We start from the raw sequence: 14,301 nt of genomic DNA on the forward strand, positions 1-14,301 counted from the left end.
GCAGATGCAAACTATAATGTACATTGTTAGCATAGGTTACAGAGACATAAGTAGGACTACCATTTTAAGAAAACACATAAACTAAAGCTGGTACAAGGTCAGCCACAGCAAAAATACTGTAAGGAACACCTGGAAGATAGTAGTCTTTTAAGCAAATTATGATATCTCGTGTGATGTGATGTAATCACATCATCACCTGTGTGCACAACTGAATTGTTTCTGTGTGCTTTGTGTTAAAAACTTATTACATGGTCATCAGTACCCCCAGTATGTTTTAGAAATACATTAGTGATGCAAAATAAATGATTAAACTGTGTAATGAAATTATGAGCAAATCTGTGGCAAATTTTCACCTTTGCGCAGCACAGAATGAGTGCAGTCAGCGTTTTTAACTGATGCGTTCCTTGTGTGATTTCACTTTTTCAATTTTTCGTCTCCGAGACCGGAACTGAGTCAGAATTCTACATGTTAAGTTCCAATAAAATGGATGGCTCTCCTCACGTAAAATTACATATTAGTGAATCAGGCATCATTTTGTGCTTTGAGGGGTTTTGTTGGTAGTTGGTTTTTTTTTTTGCTGATGATTACATTTATATGTTTATATGTACATTTCAGTCCTATGTATATGTCTAGTTACTTAGAAATAAATTATAAGATTATTGCCCTTTCTGTGCAAAATGAAATTTTCCCACCCAATCCCCATTTTTGTTTAGTTGTGCTGGTTTTCTTCCTTAATATATTTGAATTTACAGACCTGCTCAGACAAAAAGTGAAGCGTTTAGGTTTAGCAGTTTAATTAGCAATGGTGACGGGATTGACTGGTTTCGGGAGCGTAACAGATGGGAAGAAAAGGTTCAAGAAACATCAGAAAATAGTGAGCGGACCAAAGGTAAAATCATCAAAGGCTGCTTCTTTCCAAATGAGTTGGGATCTCCAAGTAAGAGCAGAGGGCAGCCTGAATAATTTGCATGGCTCTCTTTGAAAATCCTGAGAGTTAGGGAATTACCATGCTTAGCTTACAGTCCTTCATGACCAGCTGAAGAAGAAAGCGCTCCTGTTTGTAGTCAGGGAGGGCAGGGGCTCTCATGGATTGTTCTCATCTTTGTCATTGCAGAGCTGTGCTCTGTTTGGATCCAAGGGCTTCTGTGTGATGTTTTTTGGGACAGTGCTATAGACACGCTTCTGTCCTCCTGTCTACATTTAAGCAGACCATAACATATTTGTGGCTTGTTTGTTGTGAGTAGTCTTTGCCCCCCTAATATTTTTTTGAAAACTTGTGTGATGAATGTCACTGATAGTTATGGTTAAGAAATAAGTCACTGTTCATAAAAACTTGTCAAAATATATGCACATCAGTGAAGACAGTGGCGATGCAGCAGGTCTGATAGAGAGAGAAAAAAGTGATCTGATTTTTATCTATGATTTGAAACCTGACTTTGTCATGCGTAATGGTAATAGCGATGGAAGACGTCACTTGAAAACACTGAGATAGAAAGGTTAAATGAGGGAAAATTCCTCTTACTTCTGTCAAAGGCCTTTTGCTCAGGCTTTCCATAATAGCTTGGGAACCACGATGGGTATATGAGTTTTCTGTAGCAACCTTGTAAAATGCTGCTGAATGTACACGTTGAAAGCTTCAGGTCTCTGTTTTTTTTTCCCAATTGTATCAGTAAACGCTTGTGTGTATGATGGGTTGCCATGAGTCCTTTGACCTTGATATATCAATGTGTGGGAGTCTTAGAAGCCATTTAATTCCATTTCTGCAACACTTTGGCACTTCTTGAACTCATCTGTGTGTCTTCCATTAACGTATCTACAGTAAATTTGTGTGGCTTCTTAGTCCCCAAAGCACATTGTTTAGAGCAGACGTTCAGCTTTGCAGGACAGTTTTGTTGCTCTGCCTGCTGCACACCAACCAGCTGATCAGTCAGGATCTCCAGCTGCATGATTAAGACCTGGTGTAGTTTTCTTTTATAGTCTTGTTCTATAGAAATGAATCACTGGGTAGCAGTAGCGTGGGCGTGAGCTGTGCACAATGTCTGCCCTTTCAGCTGTTAAATAAGAATGTATTTATCCTGTTTTGACAGCAACAAAAGCATTGTATGCTAGATCTCGGTGTTCGCCCCAGCGAAACAGTTTGTACTTTGAAAGAGCAATGTATATAAACTATTTTAGTATTCTGAAAGAGTTAGATACATTAGCACTTGTTCCTTTACCTGCTTGAATCAGGTTCTATCCTTGAAAACTTATGAATAATTAAGTATTTATTACAAAGCCCATTAGAAAGTGGATGCAAGTTCAGTAAGGTATTTTTTGCTAATTCTATGAAAAGTGAAGTTTTTAATAAGAAGCAGAGTGATTTTTCGTTACCGTTTCAGAGTGTACTCTGTACAGCTTTGGATCAAAGAGCTGAAGATTTTAAAAGGTATTACTGACTATATATTTATTTGAACAGAATATTTAAGGGATTTGGCTTGACAGTATTTTTCTTAAACAAAGAAACTTTTCAGAGTGTTAACTTTGTTAGGAAAGTTGATTGGCAAGAGGTAAACCTAGTGCTCATCTGAACCGTCAGAATTTTCAGTGGAAGTTTGTGGCAGTTTTGCTGTTGATGTTGTTAGACCCAGCATGTGAATCAATCTTTGTTGTTCATTCTAACCAATAATTTAACAAAGTTGTATTTACAAAAATAGAAGGCTAAAACGCGTGAAGGCACCCAGATGTGCAGCTGTGGGTTAGACTGCAAGATTTTCCAGATACAAACCAGCTTACATTAGCTGTGCTTGGTGGTGGAGGGAGGAGGGAGGGGCTGGAAATTACTTACGGTAACGAAACTGTGTATGTATATCAGGCAAATTGTTGATACCCTTAGGATTTCAACTCTAAAATTTTGCACGTAATGCAGAAATTGCTGTTAGCTACACAATGTTGTCCAAATAATTAGTACCATTTTATGAGTTTTTCAGAATTCTTCAGTTCTATGAAGGTGTCATATCCAGGAATTCAGGTATCTTTATTTGACAGAGTCTTTAGGTAAGGTTTCAATTTTTATTTTTAATGTCTATAAAATGTGTGGCAGAGGTCTGGGTTTGTTGTGCCCACCAATTGTAAACTTCAACAGTAAAATAAGTTCTGTGTCTCACAGCCACTGTAGTATACTTTAATTGTATAACTACATTTCAGTCCCTCTTTGATCTTCTGACTGCCGTTATCATGGGGAAAACTTCTTTTGCCAATACTGTTTGAAGTTACATACTTTATTGGGCAAAACAGGAACGGGGAAATAAGAGATGATGATGAAACTCTCTGGAATCAAATTGCTTAATGGTAAGGCACCCAAGCCTTTTTAAAATGCTCATCAGTTGAGTAAAAAGGTGTTTTGTTCTTAGAAACTTATATTGAATATATAGTTTTCAAGTGTTCAAATATTCAAGGAACAGAGAAACGGAAGATGCATTAGGAGGCTGTGATTCTATTTTGCCTGGGAGGGTTTCAAACAAGTTGGAGAGGTGGTGTTTTTCTTACTTAGTTGAGCAGTTTCTCTTGTATGCCATTCCTGGCTAGAAATGCATCTGTGTGAAGGGATTTCTCTCTCTTCTATTCCCATGCAAAGTCCTTTGGCGTGAGACAGAAAATGAAGAGATTTTACTGTAAATGCCCAACGTGTGATTTTTGTAGGAAATGCATCTTGGCAGTGTCTTGTGCCCAATGTGTGTTTACCCTCCTGATGTACAGAAGGTTATGCACCCAGAGGGTTTTAGTTGCTCCGTCTCCCAAGCATTCCCTCCTGTGGCAAACAACAGTGTGGCTCTGATAGGAAAAATGATTTCTTAAACTGAATTGCAGGATTCTGGGCTTCATGACTTCATGTCTTCAGTTGCTGTATGAACAACATGAAATTCAGGCTTATCTAGTGCTGTAATTTAGTTTGTTTTGGTTTTCCCTTTGTTTTTGCTTTAGATTTCTTGCTAACTGATGGGAAGTGATAATCCTGCAGTAATTTTAAATGACTGTGTTTCCAGCTTGAACAGATTCTGCCAGACTAAGTGTATCTTATCTCAGAAGAACCAATGTTTGGCCTAATCTCATCTACAAACTGGAGACTTGACTCTGTAAGATAGGAAAGCGTATGTCAAGCTAAGTGTGTTTTGCATTCTCTCTTTCCAGGTTACTTCTAATTTTCCAAACTTGTAAGATTATATCTCTGTTTCCATTGCAGTGTCACTTCTGCAGCTGGATGTGCCGGATCCCTCTTGCAGATGTTTTCATCCCTTGTTGAGGATCTCATTGGTGCTTTAAAAGGAAGAGGTACCACTCTTTCAGAACTGAAAAGGGGGTGAGAGGAATTCACAGCTTGATTTCCCTTCTTTTTCTCGGGCTAATTGCCCTAGCTCTGGTAAGGTCAGCTGTACCCAAGGTAACCCTGGATACGCCACCTCTACACTTGTGCTGCACTCGCCTCTCTACCTTTAGGAGGTGAGGGTATATTTTATTTCCTTGCTTTGCAAAAGTTTGAGCTTAGCTAGGAGCTGTTTCGTAGCAAGTTGTGGGGAATCTGTTCTTTTTATTTAGGTAGAGGGAGCTTTTGAGAACTTTACGAATCAGCAGTTGCAAGCTGGCTGCTTTAGTGATGTAGCATGTAAAACCTTTTGATTGGTGCTCAAGCTTTCAACCCTGAAGGATCTGACTTGAGATGGGAGCGTTTCTAGGGGTTTTGTACGTTTAGGATGCCAGACATAAACCAGGCTTTTGTTATAATGGAGATTCCCACAGTTGTGTTGGTTTCATTGATGTTAAGTAGATCTTTTCTTTTAAATATTATATCATTAATACTGGCTGGTGCAACAACCTCGTAAACTACTGGTCAGGTGACTCAGGTTCAGTTTTGAAGGACAATTTTCAGACTCACGTGGTGGTCTTTGTATTAAAAGCTGTTTTCCATCCAAAAGGCAGGCCTGCATTTGACATGCTTTTTAGCTGTTAGTTGGTTGATGCACTGACTTTGGTAGCAGGGATGATAAACTCCAGTGCTTGCTTTGCTGAGTTAGTACTTCTCAAGTGAGGTAGAGGAATAGGTTGTGGTGCAGGGGCCGGGTGGCATCCACCGGTCCTGATAGGGAAAATGCATCTTTGGGTGTAAGCTTGTGGGACTGATGGAGAGGTCTTTAAACCAGAATCCGTGGGGGAAGGGGGTATGAACACGATTGCTGAAGAGAAGCCAAGGGTTGATGTGGCATTTTGACAGCAGGTGAAAAGAGGCGATTATCTCGCTGTATGAGGCATCGGTGTAGCCTCACTGTGAGTTCTGGATGCAGTTCTGGGTTCCACGACGTAAGAAGGATGTGAAGGCCTTGGAATGAATCCAGAGGAGGACAACAAAGCTAGTGAAAGGCCTGGAAGGAATGTCCTACGAGGAACAGATAAGGACTTTGGGTTTGCCTAGTTTGGAGAAAAGGAGGCTGAGAGGCAACCTCATTGCTCTCTACAGCTTCTCGAGTGGTGGGAAGTGGAGAGGGAAGTGCTGATCTCTTCTCCTGGGTGTTCAGGATAGGATGCTTGGTGATGATTCAAAGCTGCGCCGGGGCAGGAGGTTCAGGCTGGACATCAGGAGGCGTTTCTTCACTGAGAGTGGTCAAACACTGACACAGGCTTTCTAGAGAGGTGGTTGATGTCCTACCCTTGTCAGTGTTTAAGAAGCATCTGGACGTGCCCTTCACAACACATGAACTTGGTCAGCCCTGAACAGGTCAGGCAGCTGGACTGGATGATCATTGTAGGTCCCTTCCACCTGATCTACTCTATTAGCAGAAGTCACCTGTGCTCTTCTCTCACCACCTCGTTTTGCCGGACCAAAGTGCGAGTAATAGAAATGCACTTGAAGGCAGCCTGTGCAGATAAAGATTTATGGAGACAGACACGGATACCAGTGTCCGTGCAATCTAACCAAACTCTGGGATCCTCAGGGTGCTACATGCGATTATATATTTTTATTATACAATCATCTTGAAAGCTTGTAGCCCTGAGGCAGATCTCCTAAGGAGCAGTGGCAGACCTGTGGTTGCAGGACAGGAACTGTATCCCTCTAGCTTCCCTCTTGCATCTCCCCTCTGGCACTCCCCCTGACCCGACCTTTCGTCCCACTCTTTCTCGCATCCCCCTCCCTCTCTCTCTCGTGCATCCCTCTCTCCCTGTCTTGGACATCCCTCTTGAATCCCTCGCATCCCCCCTCTCTCTTGTATCACCCACGCATCCCTCTCTTCTTGTCTTGTGCATAACTCCCCCACATCCTTCCCCCGCAACCTCCTCCCTCCCTCCATGTCCCCATTAACAGACTGGACATGAGGAAAAAATTTTTCGTGGAAAGGATCATTGGGCACTGGCAGAGGCTGCCCAGGGAGGTGGTTGAGTCACCTTCCCTGGAGGTGTTTGAGGGATGTGTGGATGAGGTGCTGATGGGCATGGTTTAGGGATTGTCATGAATGGTTGGAATCGATGATCCAGTGAGTCCTTTCCAACCTAGTGATTCTATCAATCTATCATTATATTTCTTCTTGCAGGGACGGAGCTAGGAGCTGAGCGTTGGGGCGTACCCCACTTCAGCTGGGTTTGTGGAAGACAACCTCGTCTGCTACGTTAAAGATAACCCCGAGCCAGTGGTGTTCCGCCTGTGCTGCCAGGGGGTGTGGGCGGAGCTGGAGGTCAGCCCCACAAAGGTGCACTTCAACAGGGTACTTCTCCACAGGTCAGTCATCCTGTGGCTGTTCTTCTGGGCAGCAGCACTGTCAGTGGGGTCCCCTTCAGCTTCTCTTAGAATCATAGAATCATAGAATCACCAGGCTGGAATCAGACCTCTTGGATCATTGAGTCCAACCATTCCTATCTGCCACTAAACCATGTCCCTGAGCACCTCCTCTACCTGTCTTTTAAACCCCTCCAGGGATGGGGACTCCACCCCCTCCCTGGGCAGCCTCTGCCAGGGCCCAATGACCCTTTCTGTGAAAAATTTTTTTCCTGATGTCCAGTCTGACCCTCCTCTGGCAGAGCTTGAGGCCATTCCCCCTTGTCCTGTCCCCTGTCACGTGGGAGAAGAGGTCAGCACCGTCCTCTCTACAACCTCCTTTCAGGCAGTTGTAGAGAGCAATAAGGTCTCCCCTCAGCCTCCTCTTCTCCAGGCTAAACAACCGCAGGTCCCTCAGCGGCTCCTCGTAAGACTTGTTCTCCAGCCCCTTCCCCAGCTTTGTTGCTCTTCTCTGGACACGCTTCAGACCCTCAACATCCTTCTTGCAGTGAGGGGCCCAGAAATGAACACAGGATTCGAGGCTCATGTTCACTCTGCTGCTTCTTGCTGGCTGTGTGGCTGCTGAGATCAGAGGCTGGGCTAACATCCCTCGTTCTCCCAGCAGTTCCCATTCTCTTGGTCACTGTTTTTTTTTGCTGACTTGGAGATCCCATGACAGCCACAAGCTCTGTAGTCCCCAGCAATGCTGTGTGATGAGCAGCTGGTTCCGAGTGTTTCCCTGTCTCTGCAGGATGGAGATCAAAACCCTTGTCCTGAAAAACTGCACCCGATTGCCTGTGGCCGAGTGGATTTGTGGGTTGGAATACCTCAGCGAGTGCTTCTCTGTGTCGCAACCTACGGGCATCGTTGGTCCCCGCACAGAGTTTATCGTGCATCTCTATTTCAAGGCCACAGAGGCTGTCAGCATTGAGAAAACATTTTGACTGGAGGTAAGAGGGACTCGGACCGAGCAGCCCTGTGCTCTTAGGGGTGGATACTGCGCTTGAAAGGCACCCTGCAAAGGGGCCAAAAGGATGAGCCTTCCTGAGAGGCCTCTCTACCTGTGTTGCCAGGTGCCCCCGTAGCAGCAAGGGACTCGCAATGCAGGATAACATCAGCCCATGAGATAAACAGGGTAGGAAAATCTGTGAATCCACAAATGCTTGTCAAGCAGGGAAAGCTGCGGTGCAAGCAGCTGACAGAGACAAGGAGTCATATATTGTCTACCAAAAGGATTGAGGACAGTGGTGTAAGCAGTGTTTGTTTCTTGCTGCTTCAGGTTTCAGATGCAGAAAATCTCCTGGGCACTCTTCAGGTCGAAACTATCCAAGTCCTTGTGGAGGTCTATGAGGTTTCTCTGGACATCAGCATTTCTAAAGGTCAGTGGATGCCCCCAAAACAAAGTAATCGAGGTGTGTTGTATAGCCTTGACAGATGGACAGCCAAAGCACTTGGGATGGGATGAGATAGCATGCAAGCGTGGCACGGATACGTAACACACGTATCCTGCAGGCTGCCAGGAGTGAAGCAACTGTCAGGGCACAAAGACAGCGTTGAGCCAAACTTGGAAGTGTGCAACTCCATGTGCAGGCTGATGTGGGGGCTTTGAAGTGACAGTGATGTAAACAAGCAGTTGGCAGTTTGGTGCTGGTCGATGAGAAGCTTGACATGAGCCGGCAATGTGTTCTTGCAGCCCAGAAGACCAGCTGTGTCCTGGGCTGCATCCAAAGCAGCGTGGCCAGCAGGGCGAGGGAGGGGATGCTGCCCCTCTGTTCCTCTCTTGTGAAACCTCATCTGGAGTCCTGTGTCCATTTCTGGAGAGATATGGAACTATTGGAATGGGTCCAGAGGAGGCTACAAAGATGATCAGAGGGATGGAGCACCTTCTATACAAGGACAGGCTGACAGAATTGGCTTTGTTCAGCCTGGAGAAGAGAAGGCCCCGAGGAGATGTTATAGTGACCTTCCAGTACCTGAAGGGGCTATAAGAAAGCTGGAGAGGGACTGTTCACAAAGGCTTGTGGTGATAGGACGAGGGGGAACAGGTATAAACTGGAGAGGGGCAGATTTAGGCTAGACATTAGGAAGAAATTCTTCACCGTAAGAGTGGTGAGACACTGGAACAGGTGCCCAGGGAAGTTGTGGCTGCCCTATCCCTGGAGGTGTTCAAGGCCAGGTTGGATGGGGCTTGGGCAGCCTGATCCAGTGGGATCTCCCTGCCCATGGCAGGGGGTGGAACTAGATGATCTTTAAGGTCCCTTCCAACCCAAACTATTCTATGATCTCCAAAAGGAAGTCTGTCAGTCCATGGTATGGCATGGAGATGACGATGATGTAGATTCATTTGTGTCCTCTATAGCACTGGGCCTGTGTTGTTGCCCACCACCCTGTAAGAGGCAAGATGGGGAACTGCATCTCCCAGAGGGAGGAAAGCTTGGAGCGAGGAAAAGAGTTGGACATATACCTGTGCCTGTGCCTGTGAGGAGAGCAGATGGAGCTCACCTCATGCTGAGATCCCTGGCTCTCATCCTGAACAGCTGCTAGAGTGGATCACATCCAGTTTGGGGACTGTCACGTTGGGACGCCATACTCCGTGACCTTCACCATCACCAATCGCAGCAGAGTGGTGGAGATGCAGTTTGAGTAGCTGGCAGCCTCCCTGTTTCACTTCTCCCCCGAGGTGAGCTTGGATGTCTCTGCCTTTTCCACGGCTCGAGCACTGCCTGGTAGGTTCCTGGGAGCTGGCAGGGAGTTCCCCACGTACCAGTGAGAGGCCGTTTCAGTGCTACGTAGGAGATGCAGTGCCCGACTTTCCTGGGGCAGAGCTGTCAGCCCCTCCGTGTTGTGGGAAGTGGCATCTTTTGTTTGTACTTTCCTCTAGGAAACTTCAGAGTAACACACAGTAAGATGCAGATTCCTGGCACAGCTGCTCACCACATCAATCCTTTCGCTGTCGGTCCTGTCTTTGCCAGTGATTCCAGTTTGGTCTTGGCTCTCTGATTCTCCCTAGGTGCGACACCTCCCTGCTGGCTGTGCCAAGGACATCACAGTAACCTTGGAATCAAATGTTCCAGTCACATTCAGAGCGCACCCTGTAAAGTGTCAGGTGACCAGGATTGCCTTCCAGCTGCCAGCAGAGGAGGTGACTGACTGGGATGAGCATCTGCACACTGTAAAGGGGATGGATAACACGAGGGACCCAGCAGCCGCGTGCCTTGTCGAGGAGAAGGTAGGAAGGACAATAGCCAAAGCCATCCTAGCTTCCACAAAAAGAACTGCTGATGGCAGCAGGCTGCCGTCTCTGCTGTCTAAGCAGCTTCTGCTTCCTGCAGAAGGGTTAATCCACCCGTGAGCTTAACCAGCAGTGCATTTTAGGGGAGAGGTAGATGTGGTGGTCTGATGCACTCACAAAAGATGGGGAGGTCTTTGTGATAAGAGGTGCTTAGTTTGACAAGAGACATTTAGCCAGACGCAAACTATTGGTCTCTGCTAAAAGCTGAAGCGTTGCAGCGTGTGCTGAATGGGTGCTTACATTTTATAACATGTTTTATGGTGGTAAAATCTCTTTGTTCGATTCAGTCCCCAAAAAGGGGTTGAATCCACTGCAGTCTGTCTGTTGTTTTGATTTGGAGAGCAACACTAATGCTGTTCTGTGTATGCTGACCACCCACCATCACATTTTGGGTGAGCTCTGAGCTGTGTCTGCGCTGACACCAGAGGTTTGGGCTGTGATCTCTATATCACGTGGGGTGTCTCATCATGAAGCAGCCCAAGGGCTGTGTGGCAGTCATGCAGTTGTCTGGAGAAGAAGTCTCATCTCAAGAGACTCTTGCCTTGACTGTCGCTATTGCCAAACACTTCTCTTGAGTGATGGTTCTTGTCTAGTTTCTGAACCATTGTAACACCTGTAATCCAAACTTTTTCCCCATCAAAGCATCAGCAGTCCAAGACATTCCTAGTGAGTTCATGCCCATCCCCAAACTCTGCCAGTGTGGCTGTTGCCCCACCCATGGCATCCGGGAAGTACTTCCTCCTAAAATAAGGACAAGGTGCTTTCTAGGTTTGTTAATTCCTGTGTTTTTTCCATCCACAGAGCTCCAGCTGGGGAACTTCATCCTATTTTAGAGGCCTGCTGGATTTATAGGCAGCCAGGGAAAAAGTCAGACGCTCTACAGGGTTGATACAGAGGGGCTGATATCTGCTCATGGTCCGCTTGGGTGTATTCGCAGTCATGGTGGTGATTGTTTTGATCAGTAGGTACAGATACTACAGCAGAAGGATCAAGTGTCACCTTTCCAGGGAAATGGTCCTTTCTGGCCCCTATATGTGGCTGATTTTGGAGGCCAAAATACTCCCAGCCTGGCTTTCAGGGCTCTGCTCGGTGATTCTTCCCTGTTGTGTTTGGAGATAATTGAGACAGACTCAGAACCTGCTCCCACTGATCTGGAGCAGAGCAGCCGTTAGGTGGAGCTTTGCTTCAGTGCTCTCGTTGACTATGCCGACTTCAAGCTGGACAGGAACAAGATTGAGTTCAAGGAGACATTGCTGTTCCAGACGAGGACGTTCAAGTGAGTGCTAAAGGCCAGGCAGGGACTCGTGTGTGGGAGATCACTTTGCCCAGAGCTGCTTCCCCAGAGCCACATGTGCTCTCTGGTGGCCTCTGCTTTTCCTTCTACTCGTGGTCCCGTGCCAGTAGAGATCACACCGACATGCTCATTGCTCAGCTACTTAATAAACCTCTTCTAATTTGAAACGGGCCGATCAGCCTTGGAGGGGGTGTTGCTGCCTGCTGGGTCTGAGGTTTCTGCTTCTACACACAATTTGGCACATGCCAGGATGTGGAGATACTGGATGTGGATATGTCCAGCGTGTGGACCTGAGTCCATTCTAGGGCCTTATGTGCAGTCTGACCTGTTCATCATCCCTGTAAACAAATCATTTCTTCTTTCATCTTTTCCCAGTCCTGGCTGGGTGCTGGGGCCTCTGTGTCTGCTCATGAAGCCCAGCAGGAGATGGTGGCTGCTGTCCTGCCACGACGTGCCGGGAGAGGTTTGGTTCTGCTGTGCCTTTCTGCTGAGAACACCCATGGTTTTGCTTGCATTGTGTGGTTGCCTGTCCTCATCGACTCAAGGACAAGCGTGCAGTCAAAATAATGTGAAACCGAGACATAAAGACCAGAGTAAGACCCTCACATTAAGTGTCCTGGGCACCAGGTCTGCCTTTTCGTCTTTCTCTTCCAGACTTTGCAATACTTTGTCTTAGGGCAGCTCAGGTCAGTGATCCAACTACGGCCGAGTTGCCTGGGGAAGAAGATGCCACTCAGGATAAAGGAATGTCTGCCAGGAGCCCACTGTACAGTGTTACTTCTCTGTTTTCTTTGTATTTCTTGGCCTTATTATTCCTCTTCCCTGCTTTGCCCTGCTTTGTCCAATACAGAGAATGTGGCCCTGGAATACAACTGGATGGTGGCTGTGGAGGATGAAAGGGCAAGAGCTCAGGAGCAGCTTCCGCCCAGTGTTGATGGTAAGGCATGAGCTCTGTGGCAGCTCGGGGTGCCTGGCATGTTCCAGTTTGTGGCTGAGGACTCATGGAGAAGACTGTGCCCCTTATGCCCAAAAACAATAATTGCTTTTTCATTCCTGTCCAGTCGTCCACTTTGATCAGCATCTTCCCAGCTGCAGCTGGAGACACTTTCTCCTTGTCCCTTCTCTGCCTTTCAGACCCTCCTGTGCTTGCTGTGATGCTTGTGTTCTTCATGGGAGCTGAGTCTGGCTCAAGGAGGAGCCACGTTGTGGGTCAGGACTGGGAAGGGGGACATCAGGGCGCCTCTTTAGGAAATGTCTGAGGCTGCAAAAAGTGATGCTGTGACAAGGAGTTAGCTGCAGTCACACTGTGTGCAATTTCCCTGGTCCAGGGCAAATGCAAAGTCACTGTGTAAAATTAACCCTCCTCCCTCGGGCACCGGAGTGTTTGCTGCAGGCACAGACCCTGCTCACAGCAGCCATCAGGGCTCAGCGGCGGGGCAGTGACTCGGGAACCTGCCGTGATGCAGTTGTGTTTGAGCACAGGGTCTCCTTGGAAGCAGCACAGTTCTGCAGGCAGACAGGACCTCTCTGGCTACTCTTCCAAGCCACAAGGTGCATCTGTACCTTGTCTGCGATCTGCTGACCCTTTATCCAGCAGCCTGTTTTGGGGCTGGAACAACGTGGTCACTGAAGACCAGATGGCCATCTTTGTTCTCTTTGTCCCTTTCTTCAAGAAGGTGTGGGTCAGTCTTGGAGGACCCGTGTCCCTGGCCTGTGCAGTGTGACCAGTACAACCTTTGTCCCTTAGAAGAGCATCTTTGGGACGTTCTTGCTGCTTTGAGTTACAGTCAGACAGGGTCAGTGAAGGCTGAACCACAACAGAGGATGCCATTTCCTAAAGGAGTCTTACTGGACTCGATGATAGCATTTTCACTTGATCTCTCTGTTGTAATATTCAAGATTTTGGCTATGTCCTCGATAATTTCTTTGTTGATAGCTTTTCATCTACAGCCACCGGGGAAACAAACAGGGTCCGTAGAAAGCAGGTGAAATGTTTGTGTTCCCAGTGTCATTTGGCCTATAGCAAATCAGTCCTCCCAGATGGTGACCAGGACTGGCAGTGCCTGATGTCTGCTGCAGAACAGAGTTGTTAAAGTTCCCACACCACCTTAGTAGTCCTTTTCTCTCTGTGTGCCCAGGACCTTCATGGTTATGAACCCAACCAGTTCTACATATTCCTTCCAGTGGACTTGCCGAGACCCTGAAGCCCCATTGAGACAGGCAGCCGCCTTCTGCCTCACAGAGAGAGGTCAGATCCAGCCAGGGAAGAAAGCAGAGGTGGGTGCAGGATATTAAGAAGGTAGATCCGGTACACACGTGTGCCAGTTTAATGCCAGCTACATCTTCACTCACTGTGAGCTTGCCAAGACCATGTAGAAACCTTTTACTGCAGTGCCAATGAACTGACAGAACCAATGAACCTGTTCTCACTCTGTACACCACATCTGCTGTGCTCCTGGGCTGTACGTGGCAGAGCAGCTCTGACCTCCCGGCAGCATAAGGTGGAGGTTTCGTGTGTTTCTTGGTGGTATAGGCTGCACCCACTTTCCTTACCCTGCCAGCTTTCCTTCATTTGCCTGTTTGTCCCACAGATGAAATCTGAGTTCATCCCCCAGCACCTGGACATCACAGAATCATCCTGGGCCTTTACAATCCCTGAGCAGAGCGTTTCAGCCCTATTCCTGTTGGTGGGAAATGCCACCGACCCGCTAGTGACTCTGGACAGCCCCCGCCTGAACTTCCACTCGCTGTTGATTGGTAAGCACCCTGGTTACACTTTACACCTCTCCAGGGGTTCACCAGTCCCGTTATTCCAGCAGGCTCTTCCTTCTCCATGAGGAAGCTGGAAATGGAAGTGGGCTCTTGCGAGCAGAGCATCCAGCTCCTGGCACCCAAGTGTACGAGGGAGAGGAAGGGGAAGGGAAGAAGGTCTGTGTC

At 47.1% G+C, this 14,301-nt stretch overlaps 1 long non-coding RNA gene across 1 annotated transcript; it reads left to right on the top strand.

The window, feature by feature from the left end:
- Positions 1-7,859: 7,859 nt before the first annotated feature.
- LOC128850829 (uncharacterized) lies at positions 7,860-13,625 on the top strand. Its single transcript, XR_008448092.1, has 5 exons — positions 7,860-7,913; positions 8,058-8,157; positions 9,316-9,458; positions 9,789-10,007; positions 13,503-13,625. It is a non-coding gene; the product is annotated as an uncharacterized LOC128850829 (long non-coding RNA).
- Positions 13,626-14,301: the final 676 nt, after the last annotated feature.

Source organism: Cuculus canorus, unplaced genomic scaffold (assembly GCF_017976375.1).
Source record: "Cuculus canorus isolate bCucCan1 unplaced genomic scaffold, bCucCan1.pri scaffold_91_arrow_ctg1, whole genome shotgun sequence".
In the NCBI taxonomy this organism is placed as follows: domain Eukaryota; kingdom Metazoa; phylum Chordata; class Aves; order Cuculiformes; family Cuculidae; genus Cuculus; species Cuculus canorus.